Here is a 12,438-nt window from a genome sequence, read left to right as displayed (position 1 = left end):
TTCCTCCACACACACCCACATACATACATACTGAGTTGCCTTCACAGGGTGACCTCAACCTCAGCCTTCGCAGGGGCAGAAAATGTTTATTTCTCTTCTCGCTTCTTTGGTTGTGGACTAATAATTAAAATGATATAGGACAGATTCACATAAGAGCAACAAACACAATTTTACTAACATATAGGAGGTATACAAGGGAAAGACCCAGGAGAATGGAGTAACTCCCCAAAATGGCTAAAGCCATCACCTTAAATATTATCTTCATCTAAAGACAAAAGAAGATATTGGGGGTAGGGAGTCAGTTATGGGAGGTTACCAGGAAAAGCACAGGAAATAAGGATAATGCTGTTACGCAGATATATGTCCTTGCCTTCTTCACTGATAAGACTTTCTAGAGATTTGGTCATCCCTCTCTTCCTGATACAGTATTAGGGACACTCTTATAAAGGGAGATTTCCCTTATCAAAAGGGTAACTTCTACTCCGTTTTTAGAGCTCACCACTGTTTTCTGTTTCTTAAAAATTACCACTTTAAAATAATCAGCAGGCCAAAGAGGTATATTTTGAGGTGGCAAAATCTGCTCTCTTTCAGTTCCTCCTTTGGAATTTCAAATAAGAAGTTTCACAATATAGAAGCTAAGCTGATAGACTGCTCCATATCCACTGAAGCATCTCTTAGTCCTGAGAATTGGTCAGTGCAGTTAGGCAGTTGTGTCTCATCTCAGGAGGCAGTCCCAAAGTCAGGCTATATTGTGAAAGCAAGCCATCAGGGACTTAACAAGAGGTGTTTCTATGGAAACAAAAGAAAAACAAAAGTTAATGTTTAGAGAAAATTATAAACCCAATGTTTGAGTCCTGAGAACTGCCAGTTGAAGAAATTTCTAGATGTCAGCTTCAAAGCATCTTCAGATGGAGTGAGAGCAGGCGGTGGCAATCTGACAGATCTTCCTGGTTTGCAGTTTGAATGGCTCTGATGATGTCATGGGGCCTACCACTCAACTTTCTGAGTGGCTCATACAGCAAAAGATTGTCTAACCATGAGCTACGGTGGTGACTTATCAAGTCTTCTAACTTCAGTTTGCAGGGCTTCAGGAAAAAGCAGTTTTATTTCTCAGTGATTCCAAGTCAAAAGAGGGGGAGGAAATTGAAGTGCTAGCTTGGAGGTTTGTAGGCATATGAGGAAACCAGAAGAATCTAGGTTCCAGTCCAGTTTACAGATAAAGAACAAAACCTCAAAGACAATTAACATGAATAGAAATAACAGGACTAGAATCTGGTATCCACATAAGTATTATAGTTTCTACTGGAGCATGATTTTTCTCTCTATCACCCCCATTTTTACTAAAGACAATTATAAGTAAAACTAATTTGTTTACAAAATAAGTTTAGTCTCAATAATTTGGCCTAAAAATAGATAGAAAGATAAATTAGGTAGATAGATAGATAGATGATAGATAGATAGATTTTGGCCTAATTATTTACATAAGTGCAGCAAGAATACTGATTGATCATATAGGCTCTTTTAAATCTGCTTTACTGAAACTTTTCATTAAAAACCTAAGATAGAATTTTTTAAAAGCCTCTCAAGTCCAGGAAGCCAAGCCAAGGACTTGCTCTTAGATGAGGCTGAAATAGATCGCAGTGACTTCCTCTCTTCTCAAGGTCTCCAATATATCCTAAGGTTCCTGAACCTGCCAGGAAGTAACCTTACTTACTCACCTGGTAAGGCTGCTGAGAATCCAGTAAGCAAGCTGCCAGGCTGTATTTCCAATGGGCTTGATTGGCTCCATAAAGTCAATCTTAGTTCCTTAAAGCTATCTGGCATATCTGATTTTACTCACATTCTCAAATTTGACACTCCAGTCCAAGCCTTGATAATACAATCAGTTTCTGTCCCATTATAAGACCCGATTTTTATTAAACTTATGAAAATAACTATATTGCCATGAAAATAAGAATACTCATTGAAAGTTTCTGAATTCTGGGGGGATCAGGTAGGGAGAAAAAGATAAATGTTTCATCTTTGTTCACAAAGGTGTATTTAACCTATGTTCTAAATCATAGGTAGCTTAAGAGAAAAAAGATTGCCTTCTAAATCTGGAAAAACAAAACATTTAAAAAATCAGCAATGTTTCAAACAAAAAGTCATAGCAATTATAATCATCATTAGTTTATTCAGTCCCATGTAGTTAATTCTTGTTGATCTCGATCTCTCTCTCTCTCTTTTTTTTTAAGATTTTATTTATTTATTTGAGAGAGAGAGACTAAGGGAGAGGGATCATGAGAAGGGGGGAGGGGCAGAGGGACACTCAGACTGCCCACTGAGCAGGGAGCCCAATGATGCGGGACTCCATCCCAGGTCCCCAGGATCATGACCTGAGCCGTAGGCAGAAACTTAACCTACTATTATGAGCCACCCAGGTGCCCCGATCTTGATCTCTTGTTAGCAGTTTTGTACATCCAGTTTTTCCATTATAGTTCTGTAAATTCTTACCCAGTTTAATCGTCTGATCTTAAAAGTTATCAGAAACTTGTACTTAGTGTTCTTTCCTTGAGTCTCACTAAAAAGGAAGCATTTTTGCAAAGACATTAGAGTAAAACAATAAATGTAAAGGGCAAAAGACTTAAAATGAGCATGGTTAAAGATCTCATGAGAGTTCATTATAATGCAATTGACAATGAAATTTGCTTTTTTCTGTGACACACCACTTCAAGACAATAACTAGAGTTACATGTGAAAATGTTTTAACAGGACATATCAAATTTCTAGGAATTTCACAAGTTCTAGAACACATATTAATAACATTTCACCCATAAAATATCACCTAAGATTTATCATCACTTATTAGACAATGCTTCGCACATAATTTACCGTAAGTCTAATTAGTGTGACATCTCTCTTCATGAGGAGATAGTACAAATATTTTCAGATATTCCAAGGACCCTCTGGGGATAACCCCAAATTAGTTTGAGGTCAAGAAGCCTTCATTTAGAATTTGATTTTGGGAAGTCTGTCTAAAACATCAAAAGGTTTGGACATTTGACTAAATAGGATCAAAGATCATTATCAAACATTACTTATTTATTTAAACAAAGTAACAAGGAAAATTTCAAAGGCAAATATAGAAGGTCACATAGTCGTGAGCAAAACATAGCTTATTTAATATTGAAAAGATTCAACAAAGACCTGATAATAAAGAGCACAGGAAATCATTTTGATAAATCACAAAACTTTGCTTTCCAGGAAGATTATTTAAAAAGTAAAGAAAAAAACCTTTCATAATTTCTTACCAGGAATAGACCAATAATCCAAGAAAACTGTCCTTTTCAGCAGATGAAAGAAAATCAAGTTTTAGTTTTATGTAAGTACACAATTGCTTTTAAAGATTTATTTATTTATTTTAGGGAGAGCAGGGGATGGGCAGAGGGAGAGGGAAAGAGAATCAGAGAATCTCAAGCAGACTCCCCACTGAGCAGGAAGCCTGATGCCTGGGGGTTGGGGTGGGGGGCTTGATCTCACAACCCTGAGATCATGACCTGAGCCAAAATCAAGAGTTGGACACTTAACCCACTGAGCCACCCAGGTACCCCAGTACTGGATTGCTTTTAAAGCTTAATTTTATAACTCACAATAAGTTCTTTCAATTTTAGCCAAATTGACTATACAAGGTAAGGTTCTTTCTCTTTGTCTTTTCCCAACTTCCTATTTAATTTTGTTCTCTATTCTTTTCTTTTCCAATCTGCAATAACCAGTTTTACTTTAAGACAAATTCACTTTTCTTTTCCCCTTAACAAAAATGCATCTCCATACCTCACACCTTTTCTTAGCCAAAAACACATCCTTCCCCTATATACCTAGTTGTTTCCCTTATTACTGCTAGTAGTTTTAATTACACATTAATTAGAATCTTAACCCTTAGAAACCTTAAATTTTAGTGAAACTAAGAAGTAAGCAATTGTGGGGCGCCCAGATGGCTCAGTCATGGAGTGTGAGACTCTTGATCTTGGGGTTGTGAGTTTGAGCCCCACACTGGATACAGAGATTACTTAAAAAGAAAATCTTAAAAAAAAAAAAAAAGAAAAGAAAGAGCAGCAATAGTGAGTTGTCCATTACACCAGCATTCTTTAGACTGGCAAATTTATTAATATATATTATAATTTCTAGAAACATGTACCCTTTTTAATAGTATATTTCAGTGTGGCACAAATCATGTCTACTAACAGACCCAAATTTATCTTTAGTTCCTTTGTAATAGAAGGCCAAAAGTAGATAAATCTAAGTTCAGTAATTAATGTTTCACTATTTTATCTTATTTGGAAACAATCTAGACATTCAATAAATTTCCATCATTTAACTTAACTTAGCAAAACTCCAAAGTTTCAAGTTACCAGAAAGATGTTGGAAGCAATTTTTAAGTACACATACCATAAATTATAATTATTGCTTAAAAAGTTGTCCTAAAAATTCTTATCCCACTTACATCTATCGTAATCATTTGCTCCCAGCAATTATATTTAGATTACTCATGAAAATTTTGTGAGACATTTTTGAAAGTCAGCCGCCATACCAAGCTATTTTTCTTGCTGACCAATTTTTTTTAAGAGATTTAACATGGACTTAAGTGATCTTTAGTAAGTCTAGGTAGAATAAAAGTATTATATTTAGTTATGAGAACTCTAAAGACATGTCTATTTTAATTAAACTTACAAACTTAAACTAGTTTAATATCAAATAATCCCAGATCACATGAACCTAAAAAGCCTTTGGGTTAGTTTCTATTACATTTTTAAGAATTTTTATGAATACTAAATTTATACAAGTGCTTGATTGTTTAAGCCAATTAAAAGGCTCTTTACAAATTAATTTTGGAGGTAGAAAAATAGCACCCATCTGTAACATACATATATAGACATACATAAATATACAGACAAACATAAAGACCGGATAGTTACTAATATTTGTGGGGAAGATGTTTAAGATTTGTATGTGTTCTTGTAAGTCATCCTAAGGAAGTTGTGGTCTAGAGTTTTTGAAAGAGAACCTTTCCAGCATTCCTATTTTAAAAAAGGCCTCTTTATTACTCCAACCTTTTTTTTTTTCTTTCTGTTGAAAAACTTCTCCCTAAAGTTTGCATTTCAAAAATGGCTCTTAGGTCCTAGAGTTGGAGGTTAAAAAAAAAAAAATCTATATCACAAAGACACAGAGGAATTATCCAAGTTTTCACCGAGTTTTGTTGTGCTTTTGCTTAAAACATCTAGGATAACCATTTACACTTTTCCTTCTTTTTCTTAATTGCAGTACAATTGTGCTTTCAATGTCCTGATTTTTTACAATATGTACAAATGTCTAAAGGCAAATAGGAAAGGGTGTGAGACGACTGAGTTGCTTTCAGAGTTACACTTTTGTTTTTCTAAAAGGTTGTAAATCAAGAATGCAGTGCATTCCTATAAACTATCTTCAAAGAATTGGGTATCCTTTTCCATTGTAAGACTTAGAGATTGATTTGCCCACTTACCCACACTATTTTAAATTTGCCTTTTTATATCAGGAAGAAATTTTCCAACTAAGATAGAAACCAAAAGATTTCTATATTCTGCTGTACAAGGGACATACATTCTTTGGGTGGGGATCTAGGATATATCTGCAAAGGATATTGCAAAGGAAGGTCTGAAACTAGCAAAGGCTGATAATGGTATCCAGCAAAATGAGCCTTATTGTCTATTCTGGTACTTTTGCTAAATGTACTTCCTGGCTTTTAACATTTACATGAGTAATCTGTATATTCTGAGCCTAGAGATTAGGTTGGAGTGCTCGCTGAAAACCCTGTAGGAAAAAGGAAGCTAAACCAGGCAGATGAAGCTAGATTTTGGGAAGGGGAATTTATGTTGACTGTGGACATTAATTTTTGTTCTAATTTATATTCTTTCATCTTATTAAGTCAGCCCCTAAGTCTAACCATTATAGTTCTTTGTATCCATTTTTGAACTTGGTCTTTCCATAGGTACTGATAAGATGATTGCTTAGGATAAGAATGGTCTAAAAAAATTATTTTTTCTTTTAAATGTAGCCAATTCAAAGGATCCATCATCTGGCCAGTGACAAATAAGATCTTATAATTTTTTTTAAGATTTTCTTTATTCATTTGAGAGAGAGAGAGAGCACAAGCGGGAGGAGAGGCAGAGGGAGAAGGAGAAGCATACTCCCTGCTGAGCTGGGACCCCAACGTGGGTCACGATCCCAGGACCTGGAGATCATGACCTGAGCTAAAGGCAGGCACTTAACCACCTGAGCCACCCAGGTGCCTCAAGTAGGATCTTTTATTAATCTCAATAGCAACTCAAACCAATAAACCCTTTTATTACTTAACCACAGACACAGAGGGGTTCCAAAAGAGGATGCAAAATATGCGTCTCTCACAAGATCCAGAAAGTTCACTCCCAGAGTTTGCCTAGTCATCAGCTAGACCCCAATACCTGACCTTTACTGCCCACCTGCTTGTACTCACTGACCTTTGTCCCACATTTTTCCATAAACTCTTCTTTCCAGCTTATCTCTCAACTCAAGCAAATGGAAAGTGAAACTAGCCCTCAAGCAATAGCAGCAACTGCCCTGACAAGATCTCCAGCTGGCCTAGACCATGCACACCAGTTTGAGTGTAATCACCCCCACACACACACCTGTGAAGATGGACCATGAAGTCACCTCTAAAATGACTGACAACTACCTTTACCTCATTATAATACTAAAATCTCTGTCCAAGGAGAAGCACAGGCCTCATTTACATAACCTATGCAGTATGAATAGGCATGTTTCCTTAAGGTGCACGTGCTACCTTATGCCTGCCCCTTTGTAAATATTCATCCCAACCCTAAATAGAAGGAACCTATCCATCCTTGTGAGGGACTCACGACTTTGGAAGCTATCCCCTGCTATCTCTTCATTTGCTGCAGATAAAGTTTCCTTTATGCAAAAACTCACCTGGTATAGTTTCTGTGACTCACCAAGGAGTGCATTTATGTTGGTTCAGTTTCAGCCTAAGAAAGCAAAGGTCTCCGTTGTCACTGGTGGTAAGAATAGTGTAATGCAAACACTGTCTATGATTTCCCACAAGAATGCGAGACACCTCCAGTCACAGACCTGCGAATCTGTGACACTGGGCAGGTGCTAACTGGAATGGGACTTTTCCAATTCTAACAAGACAACAAAAGTGGAGACAACAAAAGCGCCTTATGGATTGAGACCCCTTAAGACAAACTCCCCTGAGAGCCAGCATAGCAGGACAAAGAGAAGGTTGCTTGTGACTTCGGTCTGGGAATCCCAGTCTATTCAACTGGTCACTAGATGCACACCACTATGTGCACTTTCTGGATGTCAGAGGCCAGAGAGAATATTCTCACTAATTACAAAACCAAGATCACAAGGCATAGAATGAGATGAAAGAGACAGAAGAGAATAGTGATCATCTCTGGGAAGAAAGGGATCAATATAGAACAAATTCTTACCAAGGTGCCTATACGTAAGGAACTAGTTCACACAAATAATTTTCTGCTAATCTAAATTTTAAAAAGGAAAAAAGGGACTTTCACTTCCCCTGGGCTTTGCAGGCAGAAATCCATGGTAAGAATTCTTACCGTCTGCTAGCTTTTTGTTAGAGGTCCCAGAATCTCAGCTGCTGCAGCCCCAAAACAAGGTCCCATCTGGGTTGCTGAAATTGTAAGGGAGGAAAAGCTTTCCTTATCCCAGGTTCTTTGGCTGGTCTAATAATTAAATTGATATTAGACAGATAAACAGAAGAAAATCAAACAAAACTTTAATAACATATATACCTCCTACATACATGGGAAAGACCCAGGAAACTGAGATACTCTCCAAAATGACCAAATCCATCACCTTTTGTACTGATTTCATCTAAAGACTAAAGAAGATGTTGCAGGTGGGGAGTCAGTTATGGGAGGTTACCAGGAAAACACAGTAAATAAGGATAATGTTGTTATGCAGATTTAAGTCCTTGCCTTCCTGCGATAAGAGTTCCTAGATAGCAAGTCAACCTCTTCTTCCAGTTACAGTGAGCAAGACACCCTTATAAATATTTTCCTTATCAATGTAAATTTCTCTTACAAAAGAGTAACATAAAAAAAAAAAAAGTAACTTCTACTTGGTTCTCAGAGCTTCACCAGTGTCTTGTGTTTCTTAAAAATAATCAGTTTAGAATAAGCAATATGCCAGAGACATATTTTGAAGTGGCAAAATCTGCTCTCCTTTACCTTCTAGGAAATAAACAAGATGTTGTTCATAGTTAAACAGGTCTTACTTAAGTTCAACCGAAACCATTAGCACTAATGCAAAGAGTCTTGGAATCCTTGATACTAAAAGGAACTTTCTGCTTTTTCAAAATGTGCACATATTTTTACCAGACTGGAAAAGGATGAACTGACATCGTATATGTATTAAAAAAAATTGAAACCACTTAAGATTCCACTTGTACTCTCAGTGATACATTTATTGTGGCGTGATACAGCATTCCTAATTTATTGTAATAGCCACAAATTCAGTCTTATGTTTTCATCATGAATGTCTCTTCCTTAAGCCTTTATGTTTTAAAATGTATTTTAATATTTTAGCTTTAATTTTGATGAAATTTCAACTCAATACTATGATGATCTGTTAATTACAAATTCTTTTTGAAGGCGGCTGCTTATTCTCTGCGGTTTATAGCCTTTTAAACCTACTCAGATCAGCTTTGAAATATATAGTTATGCAGCTTTAAAGTCATTTGTAATGATCATATTTCTAAGATAATCTTGTATTTTAGATATGAATGTAGCAACAATCAAACTACATCACTAATATTATTTGGGTTGAATTTCAAAAAGCTACATTACTCATTTACTTTTTTGCTTAAATACAGTCATCATACAGATCACACAAAGAATTTTTTTTTTTTTTCTTCAAGGCCAGTCTTAAATTCAACAGCTAGTAGTATTAAAACGCTATTGGGGGTAGGAGGGAGGGCTGTATATATAGAGAGAATATTGGACTGAACAGAAGCTCAGGCAGTGAGAAGAACACCTGTGTATAACAAATAAACAGTGCATGATCTTATTTGTACCTCAAGACAAGCTACTAAGACCTCTGTTGAATAGACAGTGAAGGACTTTAACTGTAATGCTATGGAAATCACTGTGGCTATTTTAGTATTTGTGGTAATTTTATTTGGAGTAAATATATATACATATATAAAGAATTAGAAGCCTTTCTATATGTATTGTGTTAGTATGGGTGAAATAGTTGCCATTTAAGATAGGGAGCTTTAAAAGCAACGTATAGTGAAATGTGAAAAAAGAATTTTTTTTTTTTCTACTGGCTTCAAATAGAGTCAAAAGCCTTTATCTATGATAAGCAGATTTTTAAATAAAGAGTTATGAAAATGAAGGCCTATGTAGGAAGCATTTTCTTTTAGATCCCTTTTCACTGTTTCAAATTGGCTTTTATTTCCCAGTCATTTCTATGATATTTACATTCAGGTAGCTGAATCAGCAGAGGGGTTATTAGAACAGACTAGTAATGGAAATGATTTGCTCAGGGATCTCTGGCAGTGAAAGCTTCAGCACAGTGGTGCAATGCTAAATGATTTGCATGCTGGTGGGCTGAGGATACTACAGCCCTGTGTTCTTTTCCCCCACTTCCCATCTCAGTTACTACAGATGGAAATAGGCTCACGAAAACTTACAAATGAGATAGAGAATTATTAGTTAGCAAATAAACTCTTTAAGTTTTATGGAACAATATTTTCTTTTCTTTATAAAAACCGGAGAATAATCCCCTCCTTTCCTCTAACATATACATCGTATGGAATTTTCAATTTTGCTAATAATGTCAGAGTACACCATGGACATACCCTGGGATGTTGTAAATATCTTGGATTGGAAAAAATGTTTTTGTTCTAATATCAAGAATAAATATGTCAACTAACTGGAAAGTGGTCACTGATCCAAAAAAGGAAAAACAAATGGAAACATAAAATAACTGAGCATTATTTTTTCCCCTAAAGCACTAAGGTCCAAACATATTGGCCTTGTTTCTGTTCCTCCTACAAAAGAATATAGCAAACTTGTTCCAACCTCAGGGTCTTTGAGGGGGCTGTAGCCAGCTCCTCCTTGTTATTCAGGCCTCAATTTAAATGTACTTTCAAAGAGAGTCCTCTCCTGACACACCCAAAGCAAAGAAGTCAGCCAACTGAGCACAGAGTATTGTTTTGATTTCTTGCCCTCATAGCATTTATCATTTCATGAAATTATCTTATGTATTTGTTTACCCATTTGTCATCTTTCTGCTTTCCTGTCCTATAGCATTCTTCTAGGTACTAAAAAATGAACTCCAGGAAAGCAAGAACCCGGCCTTCCTTGTCCATTGTTTTGTATCTAGCCTGGTCTTAGGATAGTGATTGACAAATCTTGAGTGTTCCATAAGTATTTGTTGACCACTTGGAAACATGTTACTTCTTAGTAGATGTTACGTTTAGAAAAGGAAGCTAGCTATATTCTGGCCAATTCCAAAAAAAAAAAAAAAAGTAATTCATGTTTTCAACACTTATTTCAATTACAAGGGTAATTTGGAATTATTTTTATATGTATTTAGTTGCACAGTAAGTTGGAAGAATTTATATATTTGCTGATTTAGCAATATGGCTTTGGTGCAAATTAATAACAATAGATACCATATACTGCATACTTGGGCAGGTACTGTGCTGAACATTTCCATGCTCTCTTATTTAATTCCCTTAAACACCCAATGACGGTAAATACTATTACAACCATCATTTCATATATGTGGGAATTAAGAACTAGCAAAGTTAAGTAACTTACCCAAACTTGTTCTGCTAGTAAAATGTGGAGCAAGGACTGACGTCAGTTCTGCGCAACCTGAAAAGCCAGTGATCTTAATCATTACATTTTATAGCCTCTTACTGGGTAAGTTATGTCCATATATGTTTTTCTTATTTACACTGTAGGACCATATTTTTCTTTTTTATAAGATATATCTTCTATTTAAGCAACAGTCAGTTGTACGATTTTTCCCCTTAGTTTTTAGTTTTTCTTATTTTGTTTTTTTGAAGTAGAGATGTGCACCACCTAATCATACTTCTTCTCTTTCGAGCAAGGCTAGTCTATGAATAGAGAAGAATGTGAAGGAAGAGAATTCAATGGTGACCCTACTTCTAGGATGCCATTAGCACACTGCCTAACCAGCATATATATTCCCTGAAAAACTCTGCCAGATACCATCCTATGGAACACTGGTTTAAAGATGTGGAGGCAGGCTCCCAGATGCTGTAAATAATGTATTCCACTGGTAGCTTAATTCTTTAAAATGGAGTTACATGCTTAACTCAATCAAGGACTTAGTAAGAGAGTAGTCCATCTTGTGCTTGGTTATATTTCAAAATGTATCCATTTTGATTAAGACATTTGAAGAAATAACACAGTATCTACCATGTGAGTAAGGCCTCTGTGGAAGGTAGCCATTGTGATTATAGTAAAGAAGAAAAAGAAATAGGAGTGGGAGGGATGGTAACAAGGAGAAAAAAAGAAAAAGGAGTAGCAAGAAGAAGAGAGGAAGAAAGAAAAGAAATTATTGAAGGTATAGAAAACAAAGGAGAGATATTTTACTTGCCTTTAAGAACATTTGCTGTTTTTTTAAAAGAAGGAATCCTTTCCTCTGGAAAGTATTATATAGAGATATTTGTATACTGCTATATTTTCTGCAAAAAAATTAAATACCTGCAGTTACCTGAATTAAATAGCTATAAACATCTTAACATTTTTAACAGTTAAGAAAAAAAACTAGGTGAGCTCTGTCTCTCAAAAATGTAAGGGTACTAACACTACTCTATGAGTTTTACGGAGTATTGAGTGGAAGAATGTTCAGGGACATAAATTCATGCAGATTGTTGAGGCATAACTTGCTATTGCCCTAAAGATGTAAAACCACTCTCTTCTTAAATTTATTTTAGTTAATGAACATATATTTAATATGGTAGCACATTCTATATGCTTTAGCACATATGTTTCCCTTAAATTTTTTTTCAAGTAGTTAATCAGTGAGGCTCTAGGCATACTTTTTCTAGAACACTGAACATTAACACAGTGAATGTGTGTTCACATTCACAGAATGTGCCTTCATTAGAAGGAAAATACCAAATTGAACGGATAACATAAAAATCACAGTCTCATGCTCCGACTTGGAAAAGCAGGTGAGTCATGTTATTGCAAATAATGCAGTATTAATCTGGACATTATAATTACAAGGAAAACATTACTTTTTATAGGTAAGCTAATCCTATAGCTATATGATCTGATATTTCTAAAAGATCTAAGTTAATGTATAATCCTTAAAATTTTAGCTATGAATTATTTTTAGGCAGATCCTCATTGTTTA

The sequence above is a fragment of the Leptonychotes weddellii genome, chromosome 2 (assembly GCF_054177405.1).
Source record: "Leptonychotes weddellii isolate Sample4059 chromosome 2, ASM5417740v2, whole genome shotgun sequence".
Classification (NCBI taxonomy): Eukaryota; Metazoa; Chordata; class Mammalia; order Carnivora; family Phocidae; genus Leptonychotes; species Leptonychotes weddellii.
The sequence above is the reverse complement of the archived record's forward strand: the minus strand, read 5'-3'. Positions refer to the sequence as shown.